Source organism: Mustela nivalis (genome assembly GCF_964662115.1).
Source record: "Mustela nivalis genome assembly, chromosome: 2".
In the NCBI taxonomy this organism is placed as follows: domain Eukaryota; kingdom Metazoa; phylum Chordata; class Mammalia; order Carnivora; family Mustelidae; genus Mustela; species Mustela nivalis.
This window is the reverse complement of record NC_139021.1, coordinates 132,620,646-132,637,020: the sequence shown is the minus strand read 5'-3', so window position 1 is coordinate 132,637,020 and position 16,375 is coordinate 132,620,646. Positions and strand designations below refer to the sequence as shown.

At 37.5% G+C, this 16,375-nt stretch overlaps 1 pseudogene across 1 annotated transcript in view; it reads right to left on the bottom strand.

The window, feature by feature from the left end:
- Positions 1–209: 209 nt before the first annotated feature.
- LOC309859355 (small ribosomal subunit protein eS6 pseudogene) overlaps positions 210–16,375 on the bottom strand; it is a 123,342-nt pseudogene continuing 107,176 nt past the window's right edge. Inside the window, exon 3 of the transcript in view lies at positions 210–847. The product of the transcript in view is annotated as a small ribosomal subunit protein eS6 pseudogene (transcript). The remainder of the gene's footprint in view (positions 848–16,375) is intronic.

The window sequence follows — 16,375 nt, the reverse complement described above, 5'->3', positions numbered from 1 at the left end:
GGGTTTCTGTAGAATTAATATTATTTTGTACATAAATGCCTTATAGAATTTACCAGTGAAGCCATCTGGGCCTGTGGTTATCTTTTGTTTTTTTTTTGTTTTTTTCATCTGATGTTATTTATTTGTTACTCTTAGAAAATCTCAATTTTGACTAGATTCAGACTTAGAGGTAGAAGCTGTCAGGGAGGACAGCCCCTTCTCTTGGCAATCTATCCCTGGTGTTTTTCTTTGTCCTTCTTTATTCTCTTGGCCCTACATGTCACATATTTTGCAGCCTCTTCGTGATTTCTTTTAGTACACTGTTTCTCCAAAACAATCCCAATGTTTGTGTTGGGTACTCCGTTACATGTAGTAACAAGATGCTGAATCTTGGGCACTTTGGCTCTAGGTTTCTTTCTTTGTTTAGGGACTTTCTTAAAACATACTGGCAGACATCTTCTCTCTGGAGAGATTGAAATATTTGCAGATTCTGCTAGCTCTTTTGGGTCCCAGGTGACAAGGTACAGTAGTATCAGTGAGTCCAGGAATATCCCCCCCCGCTTTTATAACAATGATTAAGTTGAGAACACTGAGATTGGCATGCACAATGAAACCCTGAACAAATTTCCACTTTCTTTCTCCTGTCCTCCATGATCTGTAGCAAGAATGCCCCTTCCTCAGCAGCAGGTGGCCATGGCCATGGGTCAAGACTCTCTGCTTCACGGGAAAGCCTTTTCTGTCATCACTGCCACTGATTTGGACCATGTAATTCTACAATCTTCACCTAGACCATTAGCAGCAACTTCTGTGGCCATCTGCTTTCATAAAAGGTATGAAGTTTACATTCACTGTCCACTTCAATACATTTCTGTTAGCCAGTACTTGGAGAGGATACTCTTCTACACTTCTGAGGTACCACTAAAAAGAGCTGGACCTGGAGTTATCTTTATGGGAAAAAAAATTCAATTTCTTTCATAGATAGAAGGTAATTCAGGATATCAACTTCTTCTTGAGTGAGCTTTGCTGATTTGTATCTCTGAAGGAATTTATCCATTTCACCTAAGTTATTGAATTTATTGTCATACAGTTGTTTTTAAAAATAGCATTCCTGGGCACCTGGGTGGCTCAGTGGGTTAAAGCCTCTGCCTTTGGCTCAGGTCATGATCCTAGGGTCCTGGGATGGAGCCTCACATCAGGCTCTCTGCTCAGCAGGGAGCCTGCTTTCTCCTCTCTTCCTGCCTCTCTGCCTACTTGTGATCTCTGTCAAGTGAATAAATAAAATCTTAAAAAAAAAATAGCATTCCTTGGGGTGCCTGGGTAGTTCAATGGGTTAAGTGTCTACCTTTGGCTCAGGTCATGATCCTGAGGTCCTGGGATGGAGGCCCTGGGTTTTAGCATTGGGCTCCCTTCTCAGCAGGGAGCCTGCTTCTCCCTCTGCTGCTCCCACTGCTTGTGCTCTCTCACTCTATTTCAAACAAATAAATAAAACCCTTTAAAAAATAACATTCCTTTAGTATTCTTTTCATGTCTTATAATTTATAGTGAAATCACTTCCCTGGTTCCTGATATTGGTCACTTATGTATTATCTTTTTTTTTCCAATTAGTCTGGCTAGAATCTAGCAATTTCATTGATCCAAAAGAACAACTTTGGGTCTCATCAGATTTTTCTATTCTTTTTCTGTTCTCTGTTTCATTAATTTACACTTTGATCTTTATTATTTTCCTTTTTTCTCCCTACTTTGGGGTTTACTTGCTCTTCTTTTTCTAGTTTTCTTTTTTAATTTTTAAAGATTTTATTTATTTATTTGACAGAGTGAGAGAGCCCAAGCAGGCAGAGCAACAGAGTGAGAGGGAGAAGCAGGCTCCCCACTGAGCAGGGAGCCTGATGCGGGGCTTGATCCCAGGACGCTGACTGGGATCATGACCTGAGCTGAAGGCAGCTGCTTAACCAACTGAGCCACCCCAGCACCCCAAGTTGTTGTTGTTTTTTGTTTTTTGTTTGTTTGTTTTGTTTTTTTTTTAAGGGAGAAGCTGAATTTATTAACTTAAGAACTTTATCCTTTTCAACATGGGCATTTATTGTTATAAACTTCCCAAGTACTGCTTTAGCAACATCCCACAAATTCCGATATGCTACCAAATGCTGTCCCTTTTTTCATTTAGACTTTACCTTTATGGAAAAACTGAGAAGGGAGTACAGAGAGGGTTTTCTTCTTGCTCTGAAATTTTCTTTTTCTTATATTAAAATAGCCATTCCAACTTTCTTTTGTTTCATGTTAGCATATTATATCTTTTGCCATCCTTTTACTTTTAAGGTAATTATGTCTATAATTAAGGTGCATTTCTTATAGGCAGCATATAACTGGGTTTTGCTTTTTTATTCAGATTGATGATTTCTGCCATCCAATTATGGTGTTTAGACCATTTCAGAAGTCTGTAAACATCTTGATTTTGTTTTCATTTTTAAAAGATATTTTCACTGGGCACCGAATTCTACATTGACAATTTTTTTTCAGCAATTTGAAAGTTGCATTCCAATGTCTTTTTGCTCTCAATATTCTGGTGAGAGATCTACAATATTACCTTTGTCTTTTTTCCTCTGTATGTAAAGTGTCTTTTTCCCTCTGGCCACTTTTTAAATGTCCTCTTTATTATCAGTTTTGAGGAATTTGATGAAGATATGCCTTATTTTCTTTATGTATCTTATTCTTGGAATTCACTTGGATTCTTGGATTTATGGCTCGATATTTTTCATCATGTTTGATATTATTTGGCTATTATAGCCAAATATTTTTTCGGTTCCCTCTATCCCTTTTCTCCTCTCCTTTGAGGTTTCCAGTTACTTATATATTAGGCTGCTTGGGGTCCCACAGTTCAGTGATACTCTTGCCATTTTTTAATAGTTTTCATATTGGATAATTTCTATTGCTATGCTTTCAAATTCACAATTATTTCTTCTACTGTGCCTAATCTGTCATTAATCTCATTTCAGACACTGAAATTTTTCATCTCAGACACTATAGTTATCAATTCTAGATGTTTAATTTTTTTTTAGAAACATTCATGCATCACTTAACTTCTTGAACATATGGGATATAATTATAATAGCTGTTTTAATGTCCTTGTCTGCTAATCCTAACATCTGTTGTCAGTTCTAGATCTTTTTCAGTTAATTGATTACTCTCTTCAATATGGATATTGTTTTTCTGCTTTTGTATATGCCTAGTAATCTTTTTATTTCCTACCTAGTAATGTTTGATGGAATCCCAGACATTACAAATTTTTTTAAAAAGATTTTATTTATTTATTTGACAGACAGAGATCACAAGTAGGCAGAGAGGCAGGCAGAGAGAGAGAGAGAGAAGGAAGCAGACTCCCTGCCAAGCAGAGAACCCAATGCAGGACTCAATCCCAGGACCATGGGATCATGACCTGAGCTGAAGGCAGAGGGTTAACCCACTGAGCCACCCAGGTGCCCTAACATTATGAATTTTAAGTTAAGTGTTAAGTCCTGGATATCTTTATATTCCAATAATGTTGTTATTTTTTTTTTCTGAGATGATGCAGCTAAATTACTTGCAAAGGGTTTGAACCTTTTGAATCTTACTTTTATGATTTGCTACACAAATCTAGAGCAGCATTCAGATGAGTGCTAATTATTCTCTAGTACTAAGGTAAGAGCTTCCTGAGTATTCTACTCATGTATCATCAGTTTTTCCAGTCTGGCACATGAAAAGGGGCACTATGTCTGCCTCTGTGTGACTCTAGGCACTCTAATCTTTTCATATTGTGAAAAATGCATGTGTACATGCACTAATCAGGATTCTCTGAATATGTAAGGCCCCCCACCCCCCTGCAGATCTCCAGGATTCTCTTTCTGTGCAGCACTTTTCTCTTTGCTGTTCTGACTTGAGAACTCTACTGCCTTCATCTCCCTGGATGCTTAGTTTGTCTCCTCCATTCAAGGAATCTACTAGGCTCCACCTGGATTCCCCCTTCCTGGGCCATGGCCCAAAAACTCTTTCAAGGCAATAAGCCACAACAAGTGCAGAGCTGGCTTGGTTCATTTCATTTCTCAGAGATTATTCTCCTTTATTGCTTGATGTCTAGTGTCTTTTAAGGTGCTGCTTCATCATAGAGAACATAAACATCCACACATGTAAATGATCACAGCCCCCTCCCTTTACCCCGGTAACCACTAATATGCTTTCTGTCTCTGTGGGTTTTCTAATTCTGGATATAGTATCTAAAGGAATCATTCAACTATACGACCTTTAGTTTCTGGCTTCTTAGCATAATTAAAAATTTTTTTTTTTTACTTTTTACTTTTCTAATTCCAACATAATTAACATACAATGTTATATTAGTTTCAGGTGCTTAGGATAAAGTATGGAAACTAGAACTAGAGAGAAGTGGTAGTTATACAACATTGTGAACACACTAAATGCCACTGAATTGTACACTTCATAATTCTGTGATATGTGAATTTTACCTCAATAAAAAATTAGTACATACACTAATGCCAATAAATAAATGAAAATATTCCTTCTTATATTGGGTCTGCTATTTAAAAAAAAAATTATTGTGTTGAGTCAAAGGGTAAATCTGGTCCCTGTTACTTTTCTCTGTGGGCCTATCATTAACTATTCCAAGATAAAATAATTACAATGTGCTTAAGATTTAAAACATATATAGAAATGGAATGTCTAGCTGGCTCAGTTGGTTAGCCATCTGACTCTTGATTTCAGCTTAGGTCATGAACTCAGGGTCGTGAGATCAAGCCCTGCATGGGGCTCCATGCTGAACCTAGAGCCTGCTTAAGAGTCTTTCTCTCCCTCTATCTCTGCCCCTCTCCCCCAGCCTCTCCATAAAAATAATTAACAAATATAAAACATATGTAGAAGTAACATGTATGGTGACAATCTACAAAGGATGGGAGAAGAGAAATGGAAGTAGATATTACAAGGTTTTTACAGGTTATATGAAGTAGTATCATATTACCTGAAGGTAGACTGTAATAAATTAAACATGTATAATGCAGACTCTAGCAACAACAACAACAACAACAACAACAAATAAAATAAAGCAAAAAACACCCCAAACCTAATAAAAGGGAATGAAAACAACAAAGAACCATAAGACAAATGAGAAACAAATAGCAGGATGGTAAGTATAAATCAGTAATATATGTAATTACATTGAATATAAAATGATCTAAACATTCCAGTTAAAATGCAGAACTTTTAAGATAGGGTTAAAAGGCAAAACACAACTACACATCATCTATAAAAAGCCTATGAAGACACAGGTTAAAACTAAAAAGATGGAACAAATATATACAACTCAAACTAATTCAAGGAAATCTAGAGTGATTAAATCATACAAAATAAACTTCAAAACAAGGAATATTACCAGGGTTAGAGAGACATTCCATAATGATAAATAGGTCAATTAATCAAAAAGTCATTATAATCCTAAATACATATGCACTGAACATTGAAGTCCAAAATGTATGGAATAAAAACTTATAGAACTAAAAAAGGAAATAGACAAATCTACATAGTTGGAAATTTCAACGTTCCTCTCTCAGTAATTGACAGAACAAGTACACAAAACAAATCAGTAAGAATAGAAAAGAGGTTAACAACACTATCAATCAACTTGACCTAATTGACATTTATGGAACACTCCACTCAACAGCAGCAGGATGTACATTCTTCTCAAGTGCTTGTGGAACACTTAGTAAGGAGCAGCATATTCTGGATCATAAAACAGAATCAAGAAGATTGGACTCAAACAGAGCATGTTCTCTGAACACAACAGAAATACATTTGAAATCAACAATGCAAAGATATCTGGAAAAGCCCCCAATATTTGGTAATTAAGTAACATCCTTAAATAAGCTTATATGGACCATATATGAGTTCAAAAGGGAAATCAGAAGATATTTTGTATTGGTTGAAAATGAAAACAGAACATTTTAAGACAAATTAGGTGCATCTCAAGCAGTGCTTAGAGGGAAATTTGTAGCATTAAATGATTATACTGGAAAAAAGAAGAAAGTCTTAAATCAATATATTGAGTTTTACTTCAAGAAACTAGAAAAAGAAGAGAAAATTAAAAGTAACCAAGAGAAAATAAACAATAAAGACAATAGGAATTTTTTTTAAAGTAGAAAGAGAGTGGGGCACCTGGATGACTCAGTTAAACATCTGCCTTTTGGTCAGGTTATGATCTCAGAGTCTTGGGATGGAGCCCCACATTGGGTTCCCTGCTCAACTGGGAAGCTACTTCTCCATTTTCCTCTGCCACTCCCCTTGCTTGTGCTCTCTTGCTCTGCTCTCTCTCAAATAAATAAAATCCTTTTTTTTTTTTTTAAGTAAATGGTGATGTGGAAGGGAAAGAGAGAATTCAAAAGCTGGTTCTTTAAAAATACCAATAAAATTGACAATTACTAATCATGGGGGAAAAAAGAGGAGTGGTTAAAAGAAGAAACAAATGATCAAAATACAGAATAAAAGACCATCATAGATGCTATAGATATTGAAAGGATAACACAAGAATATCATAAGCAAACTTTGGGCAATAAATTTGACTACTTAGATTATATAAAGAAAATACTTATAATGCACAAACCTCCAGAAGAAATAAAAATTCTGGATTGTCTTTTATCTATTTTTTATTTTTTTAAAGATTTTATTTTATTTATTATTTTGACAAACAGAGATCAGAAGCAGGCAGAGAGGCAGGCAGAGAGAGAGGGAGGAAGCAGGCTCCCCGCTGAGCAGAGAGCCTGACGTGGGGCTCGATCCCAGGACCCTGAGATCATGACCTGAGCCAAAGGCAGAGGCCCAACCCACCGAGCCACCCAGGCACCCTATCTATTTTTTAAATGGAGATATAATTCATAGACCATAAAATTTCATGTGACACAAAATTCACTATCTTAAAGTGTATGATTTAGTGGTTATTAGCATATTCACAAGGTTGTGCCACCATCACCTCTAATTCTAGAACATTTCATCACCCTAAAAAGAAACCCTGTACCCACTAATAACTCCCCATTTCCTCCTTCCCCCAACCCCTGACTCTACTAGTCAACTTTTCATCTCTGTGGAGTTGCCTATGCTGAAGACTCCATATAAATTGAACTGTACAATGTATAGCCTTTTGTGTCTGGCTTCTTTCACTTAGCATAAGTTTTTAATATTCATCCAAGTTTCACCATGGACCAGTACTTCATCCATTTTTATGGCTAAAAATATTCCCTTGTATAGATGTACCACATTTTGTTAATGGACATTAAGCTTGTTTCCATTTTTTGACCATTGTCAAATGTTTCAATGAAAGTTCCTTCGTAAATTTTTGTGTGAATGTGTGTTTTCATGTCTCTAGGTTATATACTTGCAACCCGTTTTTAGCTTTTTGAGGAACTGCCAAACTATTTCCACAGTGGCTGTTCCATTTTACACTCCCACCACGAATGTACAAGGGTTCCAGTTTATCTACATCTTTACCAAGACTTGTTTTTCTTTTTTCTTTTATTTTTTTTAAATAGCCATCCTCATGGATGTGATGTGATATCTCGTTGTGGTTTAGATTTGCATTTCTCTAATGGCTAATGATGTTGAAGATCTTTTCACATGCTTATTGACCATTTGTATACCTTCAGAGTAATGTCTATGCAAATCCTTTGCCTATTTTAAAAATTGGATTGTCTTTTTATCATGGAGTTGTAATAGTTCTTTATATATTCTGATTTGTAGACCCCTGTCAGATATATAATTACAAATATTTTTTTCCATTCCATGGATTATTTTTTCACTTTCTTATAGTGTCTTTTGATGCACAAAAGTTTCTCATTCTGATGAAGTCCAATTTATCTATTTTTTGGTTGTTGTTGTTTATGCTTTTGGTGTCATAGTTAAGAAATCATTGCCTAATCTAAGGGCAAGAACACTCACATCTATGTTTCCTTCAAAAAATCTTATACTTTTAGCTCTCACATTTAGGTCTTGATGCATTTTATTTTTGTGTATGGAACAAGTAGGGTCCATTCATTATTTTGTAAGAGGATATCCAGGTGTCCCAGCACCATTTTAAAAAGCTATTCTTGGGTTGCTGGGAGGATGGTGGAGTAGGATGACCCTAGGCTGACTTCTTGGTGTGTGGCCACCTAACGAACACCCACATCAGCATAAATAACCCAGAAAGCAACTCAAAAACTGACAGAACAGACTTCGCAGCCCAAGGTAGACAAGAGGCCACAGTGAAGCAGATCCACCTGCTCTGATTACTCTTGGCAAGAACCCATCAAAGCGGTGCCACAAGCCTGGCAGTATGCTTGCAGCCTAGACAGGGGTCAGCGCCACCCCACAGTGAGTCCTACTCCAGGGAGAGGGGAGGATAACTGCACACCAATCTGACTGTGACCCCAGCAGTGGGTTGGGGGCAGGCAGCTAGTCTGACTGCAGGGCCCTCCCACCAACAAAAACTTCTTGGGGGACCACACAGGGAAAGGGCCTACAGTTTAGTGCTACTTCATCTTTGGGAAATGCTTGCTCTGACTCAACTCAAGCCTAAGACAGCAAAGGATCAACCACTTACACCACAGGCACCAGACTCTGACCACACAGAGAGCCATTGCAGGCTGGACTGAAGGCAAACACAGCTCTGCCACAATGGTAGGACACCCCTGTAGCAACATACATAGGAGACACCCCTGAGGCACAATTTTCTGGTGAAAGGAGACATTGCACTGCAGGACCTCTTCTTTATAAAGCCACTATATTCAAGTGCAAGAGACATAGCTGACTTTCCCAATACAGAGAAACAGACAAAGCAATAGACAAAATGAGGAGACAGAGGAATATGTCCCAAATGAAAGAGCAGAACAAAATCAGAGCAAAGGACCTAAACAAAATGGAGATAAGTGATAGTAGATTTAAAGTAGTGCTCATAAAGAAACCCACTAGAATTCAGAAGGAAGTGCAGAACCTCCATGAGACCCTCCACCAAGAGATAGTAGATAAAAAAAAAAAAAAAAAAAAAAAAAACAAACTGATTAGAGCTATTGAACTCACTGAATGGAAATAAAAACAAACCACCTGGAATAAATAACAAACAAGAGGAAGTAGAAGAACAGATCAGCCACTCAGAGGACAGAGTAATAGAAAGTAATCAAGCTGAGCAGATGAGGGGAGGGGGAATATGCAAAAGGAGAATAGACTCTGGGAACATAGTGACACTGTCAAGCATAACAGTTGCATGACAGGGATCCCAGAAGGAGAAGAGTGAGAATAGGGGGCAGAAGATTTATCTGAAGAAATAATAGCTAAAAACTTCCTGAATCTGGGGAAGGAAAGAAAAATCTAGATCCAGGAGGCACAGAGAGCACCCCCCCCCAAATCAAAGAGGTCTGCACCAAGACATGAAGTAAATAAGATGGCCAAAAGTAGTGATAAAGAGAGAATTTTAAAAGTAGCAAAAAAAAAAAAAAAGGAAAGCAGTGCCATACAAGGGAAACCCCATACCCATGGTATGGTGTACCCATGGGTTTGCAGCAGAAACTTTGCAGGCCAGAAAGGAACAGCATGATAAATTCCAAGTGCTAAATGGAAAAAATCTACAGCAAGAATACTCTATCCAGCAAAGATTTCACTTAGAATAAAAGGAGAGAATTTCCCAGAAAAACAAAAGTTAAAAACAAAACCAGCCACATCCCTGTCACACACAATGCCATCAGCCTGTGGGTCCCAAATCCTCAGTCCAGCTGCCCTCCTGCCCAAGTCAGTGAACACTGCCTGCCATCCACTTAATGCCAAGTTAACACGCCTCCACTGCAGATTGCCAAGGGCTCAAATGGCCCTCTTCCCCTCAAATTCCAACACCTATGCTCAAGTTTGGGCACAAAAGTGGGCATAACTATAACAGCAGAATTGAGTAACTCAAATAGTGACACTATTTATGTGAAATATCTAATGGATAAAATGAGTGTGCCAAGCTGAGAATATATTCAACAAGCACATCAAAGAACAATACATACAGTGTGATTCTGGTTAGCAAAAGAAACAAACCCAGGAAAAATAAAACAAGATGAAATCAAGAGAGGGAGACAAACCATAAGAGACTCTTAAGTATAGGAAACAAACTGAGGGTTGCTGGAGGGAAGGAGGTGGGGTGATGGAAAAACTGGGTGATGGGCATTATAAAGGAGGACACCTGGTGGAATGAGCACTGGGTGTTATATGCAACTGTAAATCACTGAACTCTACCTTTGAAACTAATTATACACTATGTTAATTAACTAAATGTAAATTTAAAAAAGGAACAAAAGCTATTTTGTTATATAATGTTGTGTAATGTATACAATGTATAATAATGTATGTATGTATATAATGTATATAATGTGTATAATGTATATAATGTATAATATAATGTTATATAATGTTAAAGCCCCCAAAAGCTATTCTTGGGACAGCTGGGTGGCTCAGTTAGTTAGGCATCTGCCTTTGGCTCAAGTCACAATTTCAGGGTCCTGACTGGATCTCAGGGTCCACATCAGGCTCTCTGCTCAGCAGGGAGTCTGCTTCTGTCACTCTCCCTCTGTGCTCTCTCTTTCTCAAATAAATAAATAAAATCTTTTAAAAATAATATAAAAATTAAAAGGCTATTCTTTTCCCACTGATTGATGTTCATACTCTTGTTGGAAATCAATTGACCATAAAGGTATGAGCTTGTTCCTGAACTCTCCATTATATTCCACTGATCTATATGTCTAACCTTATGCCAGTACTACACTGTCTTGATTACTGTAGCTTCATAGTAAGTTTTGAAATCAGGAAGTGTGGTTCCTCCAATTTTGTTCCTTTTTATCAACTTTGTCTTGATTATTCTGAATTCCTTATATTTCCATATGAATTTTCTGCAAAAAAAAAAAAAAGCAGTTTGAATTTTGATAGAAATTGCACTAACTCTGTGGATCAGTTTGGGAAGTATTGCCATCCTAACAACACCAGGTCTTCTAATTCATGAACATGGGATGTCTTTCCATAAATTAGGTCTTCTTTAATTTCTTTCAGTAATGTTTTGTCATTTTTGGTGTATAAATAAGTATTGCATTTCTCTAGCTAAATTTAGTCCTAAGTATTCTTTTTGTCACTATTATACATGGAAGTATTTTTCTTAATTTCATTTTCTGATTATTCTTTGCTGGTATATCAAAATACAGATGATTTGTGTATGAGTCTTGTGTTCTTCATCTTGCTAAAGTCATTTAATAATCTTAATTGTGTGTGTGTGTGAATCCTTTAGTGTTTTCTATACATGAGATCATGTCATCTATAAGTAGAGATAGCTTTACATCTTCCTTTCCAATCTGGATACTTTTGACTTCTTTATATGATCTAATTCCTCAGGACAGTGTTGAAAAAGAAGTGGTAAAAGTGGACATCCTTGTCTTATTCCTGATTTTAGAGCCCACATCTGTTTTTTAAACTGATTCTCTAGTCAGAAACATTCCTTTAAAGAAAATTCTTGGCCTCTGATGACTTAATTGATTAGTTATATCAAACATTTAAGGATAAATTAATACCAGTTCTACAGAAAATCTTCCAGAAAATGGAAAAGTAGGGAACACTTCCCAATTCCTTTTATGAGGCAAGCATTACCCTTATACCAAAACCAAAGATATTATAGAAAGGAAGGTCACAGTCCAACATCCCATGTCAACAAAAAGCAAAGTACTTTAACAAAATATTAGTGAACTGAATCTACAATATCTGAAAAAGTTGATGCATCATGACTAAGTATAGCTTATCTCAAGAATGTGAGGTTGTTTTAACATTCAAAAATCAATGTATTTCACTAACTTACTAGAGTAAAAAAAAATCCCCCAAACACATGATTACCTTAATAGATACAGAAAAAACATTTAAGAAAATGGAATACTCATTCATAACTTAAAAACAAAATAAATTCAGCACACTAGGAATAGAAGGGAACTTCCACACTTGAGAAAGGACATCTATGAAAAATCAACAGTTAACATGACACTTGATGGCATAAGTCTGAATGTTTATTCCTAATGTTGGAAACAAGGCAAGAATTTTCACTCTCATCATTTCTGTGGAAAATGTAATAGAGGTCCTAACTGACAAGAGAAAGAAATTAAAAGGCTTATATATTATAAAGAAAAAAAATTAAATGATCTCTTTTGCAGATAATATGACCATTTGCCTATGTAAAAAAGGGTTCAATAAAAAACCTGCTAGAATTGATTAATGAGGTTAGCATAGTAACAAGATTCAAGGTTCACTTTTTAAAACCCTGTATACTAAAAATAAATAGATGAAAATTTAAATATTACAATATCATTTATAGTAGCAAGAAAAATATGAAGTACTTTGGAGCAAATTTAATAAAATATGTTATTCCTATATACTAAAAACTATAAAAGATTGCTCAGAGAAATTAAAAATGATCTAAACAAAAGGGAAAGACATACTATATTCATGAATCAGAAGATTCAGTAGTGTTCACAGAGCTGGTGCATTTGCTATCAAAATCCCTGATAGATATTTGGAGAAATTGATAAGTCCATTCTAAAATTCATATGGAAATTAAAAGGAAAAGCCAAAGCAATTTTGAAAAACAAAACAAACTTGGATATCTAACTGTACCAGATTACTTGGAAATCTTGTTATATCAGATTTCAAGCTCTACTACTAGATTACAATGATCAAGACATTCTTACATTGGCATAATTATAGGTATCTAGCTCAAGGGAACAGAATAGAGTCCAGAAATAGCCCCAAACATATAAGGTCAATTGATTTTTGATGGATGTTCCAGAATAATCCAATGGGGAGAGAAAAATCTTCTCAACAGATGATACTGGAGCGATTGGATGTTCATGGACCAAAAAATGAATCTCGGTTAATATTATACACCACACAAAAGAATTCAGTCAAGATGGATCATAAACCTAAAGATGTGAGCTAAAGCTCTAAACGTTTATGATAAAACACAGTGGAAAATCACTATGACCTTGGGTTTATTAGAAATTTAAATCTCTGATTAAAAAACAGCACAAACCATAAAGTAAAAGTTGATAATGTGGACTTATTCCAAGTTAAAGAAAACTTGCTTTGTTCTTCAAAATTTAATGATAAAAAGTCATGCTATAGACTGGGAGGAAAAATATAAAGAACTTGTATCCAGAATTTATAACAAACTCCTACAACTTCATAAGAAGAAGATAAATAATTCAAACTATGGGTAAAGATTTGAATAGATTTTTCAGCAAAGATAAAAGAATGGAAAATAAACACATGAAGAGGAGCTCGGGGTCATTACTCATTAGGGAAATACAACTCAAACCATAATGGGATACTTCGACACACTCACTAGAATGGCTAAAATGATACAGTCTGCTGATATCTAATGTTGGCAAGAATGTGGAACAAGTGGAACTCTCACTTGCTGCTGGTGGGAATGTAAGATGGTACAGCTACTTTGGAGAAACAGGTCAACAGTTACTTGTAAGCTAAACGTACACCCAACCCAACCTAGCAATCCTACTCCAAGGTATTTACCCAAGGAAAACATGTTCATAAGAAGAATTTACTTCAATGTTCATAACAGTTTTGTTCCTAATGGCCAAATGAAGACAACCCAGGTGTCCATCAACTGATGGACAAGATGAAATGAATAAACAAATTGTAGTATATCCATACAATGAAGTACTAGTCAGCGATACAAAGGACTTAACTCTTCATTCTCACAACAACATGGGTAAATCTCATATGCATTTTGCTGGGTTAAAGAAACCAGACACAAAAGAATACATTTGGTATGATTCCATTGATAGGAAATGTCAGAAAATTTGAAACTATAATGTTTCGAAAAAACAGAAAGCTGACCAATGGTTATTAGAGGCCACAATTGGAGGTGGGTGTTTGACTGTAAGAGATTATGAGGAAGTTTGTTTGAGTGATGGAAATGTTATATGTTGATTATGGTGGTAGCTATATGACTGTATATGTTTGCTAAGACCCATCAAATTATACATTTAAAATTGGTGACTCTTAGTATGTATACATCATAGCTCAATAGAATAAATCATCTCTCTAGGTAATTTTGATATACAGGCAGGGTAGAGACCACTGACTCAAGCTCAAAGCCTTATTTTATTGATGGGGAAACATGAACACCCAAGGGAAAGCACGCAAGAGACACTAAGTCAATGTCTATACGGTAACTTGGTGGGTGAGTAGGTGAATGAATTGATAAATAATATGACTGGGTGAGATTATTAGAGAGCAAACCTTAGAAATCATGTCGTTTTGCCTTCAAATCTTTCCCCCGCATCGGGATTAAGGAAAACTTGAGAATTGGCTTTTAAAGGAAACAGAGAAAGTACAGGGGTAGTCTGTAAGTACAGGGGTAGTCTGAAAGTACAGGGGCAGCCTCAAAGACAACCTGTGAGGCTTGTCCACAAGGTGGGTAGAGATCAAGAATGATGGGCTGGGTATGGTTGGCTCGATTACTCCTGACCTTCCCTACCAAGCTTCCAGTCCTGAAACAGAACGCATTTGAGATGGGGTAGATGGTATATTGGTATGGAGCCTGGCCACTCAGAACGGGGTCCAAGGGTCAGCAGTATTAGCATCTCTGGGGAGCTTCTTAGAAATGTGAATCTCAGGGCTCACCCTACACCACTGATTTGGAGTCAAGAGTTTAGATTCTTCAACGTTTGAGAAATAGTCCAGTAGAGGACTTTGCAAAATTTTGGAGGCTAGGGGAGAGGACAGGGCCAGAGATCATGTCTTATTTTTCTCCAGAGGCAGCAAACTATAAAGAGAAGAATGCTGGGCCATGGGGAGGAGCAGGTCACTTCCCTTTCCATGAGCTTTAGTGTTCTCATCTATAGAATGGGCATATGGAGAATTCCTGCTCAGCATAACTGTCATATAGGGGAAAGGAAAAGGCAGGTGTGAAATCACCATGAAAGCTGTTGGCTGCTGACACCCCAGCCACACCACTCTGTCCCCCTTTGCCTGTGATGTGTAATATGCTGGTTTTCATTCCTGGCACACACTGACCTCCCCAGCTCCAAGCCCAGGCCCAGACCCACAGTTGGAACTCAGTAAATTCTCATGGCCTTATGGCAGTTTTACAGCCATCTGGTCTCCCTTTCACATTGCTCTCCTTACCGGTTCCTAAAGATGGATAAGAGCAAGGAAGGAGTCCCATCCCAAGTATGTTAAATGGAGGGGAAAAACTAAACAAGGATAGTTTATAGGAGGCTGCTCAGGAGTACGTGTTCTTGGGGCCTTACACCTTCTGGCATCAGGGGCCCCTGAACCTCCTGAGACTTCCAAGAATTGGTTCTTGGGACAGCTGACCATTTTTAACAGGAGCCTATCCTATGCGTATATCGTGATGGTTCAAGAGACAAAAGTATCCTTTCAATTCCACCTGAAGAGGAGGACTCAGGTGTAAGGCAGGATTGCAGCAGCCCTGGGTTCTTGGAGCCTGAGTGCTGGCAGTGCCCTACCTGGCCCTGGCAGTTGGATTTCATTCCCGCTGAAGAATAGCTAGTCCAACAACATACGGCCTCAACATGTTTAATCCTTGGCCCCCATGGTTCATCCACATGCCATGTGATTCCTCTGGCACACACAGTCACTGCCCGCATTCATCTTCCTCCCTCAGTATACCAATGTTATCCCCTTGGAATATGTTGTCCATCCTTTCTGCCTCCATTATCTCTCTTCTCATGCATTCCTATTTCCACAGCATCAAGTTAACTTGCCTTGCATTCATTGGGAACCCCTGGCACTAACTGCTATTTCTGGAATGCTTAGGGACACCACTGGCATGAGCTGGCACTCCCTCTGGCACAGGGAAGAATTCTATGGTCATGGGCATGCTCACTCACTATGCACTGGATGAGGGCTAAGGCACCTTTCCCAGTTTTCATTCTATGTGTGAACCAGGAGGCATTGTCCCCCTGCCTTTTTCAAGATCCTGCAGGAGCAACTGGGATTGATTTCACCTAACCATAGTCTTCTGAGCAGAAGTAATGTCTATATTGCTCTCAAGCATAACATTGTCAAAATGGAACTTTTGATCCTGCTCCCCATCTCAGTAAGTGCACTGTTACGTACTCACTTACTTACTTAAGCCAAAAACTCAGGTACCAACCTTGAACTCTCCCTTTCCTTCATTCCCCTCATCTAATCCTGCTGGTGCCCCAGTGACCTGTTTCCAAATCTAGTGAGCACTTTTCTATACAAATCTGTATTAGCTTCCTATGGCTGCTGTAACAAATGCCTACCAACTTGGTGGTTTAAAACAATAGAAATTTATCCTCTCTCACTTCTAGAGGAC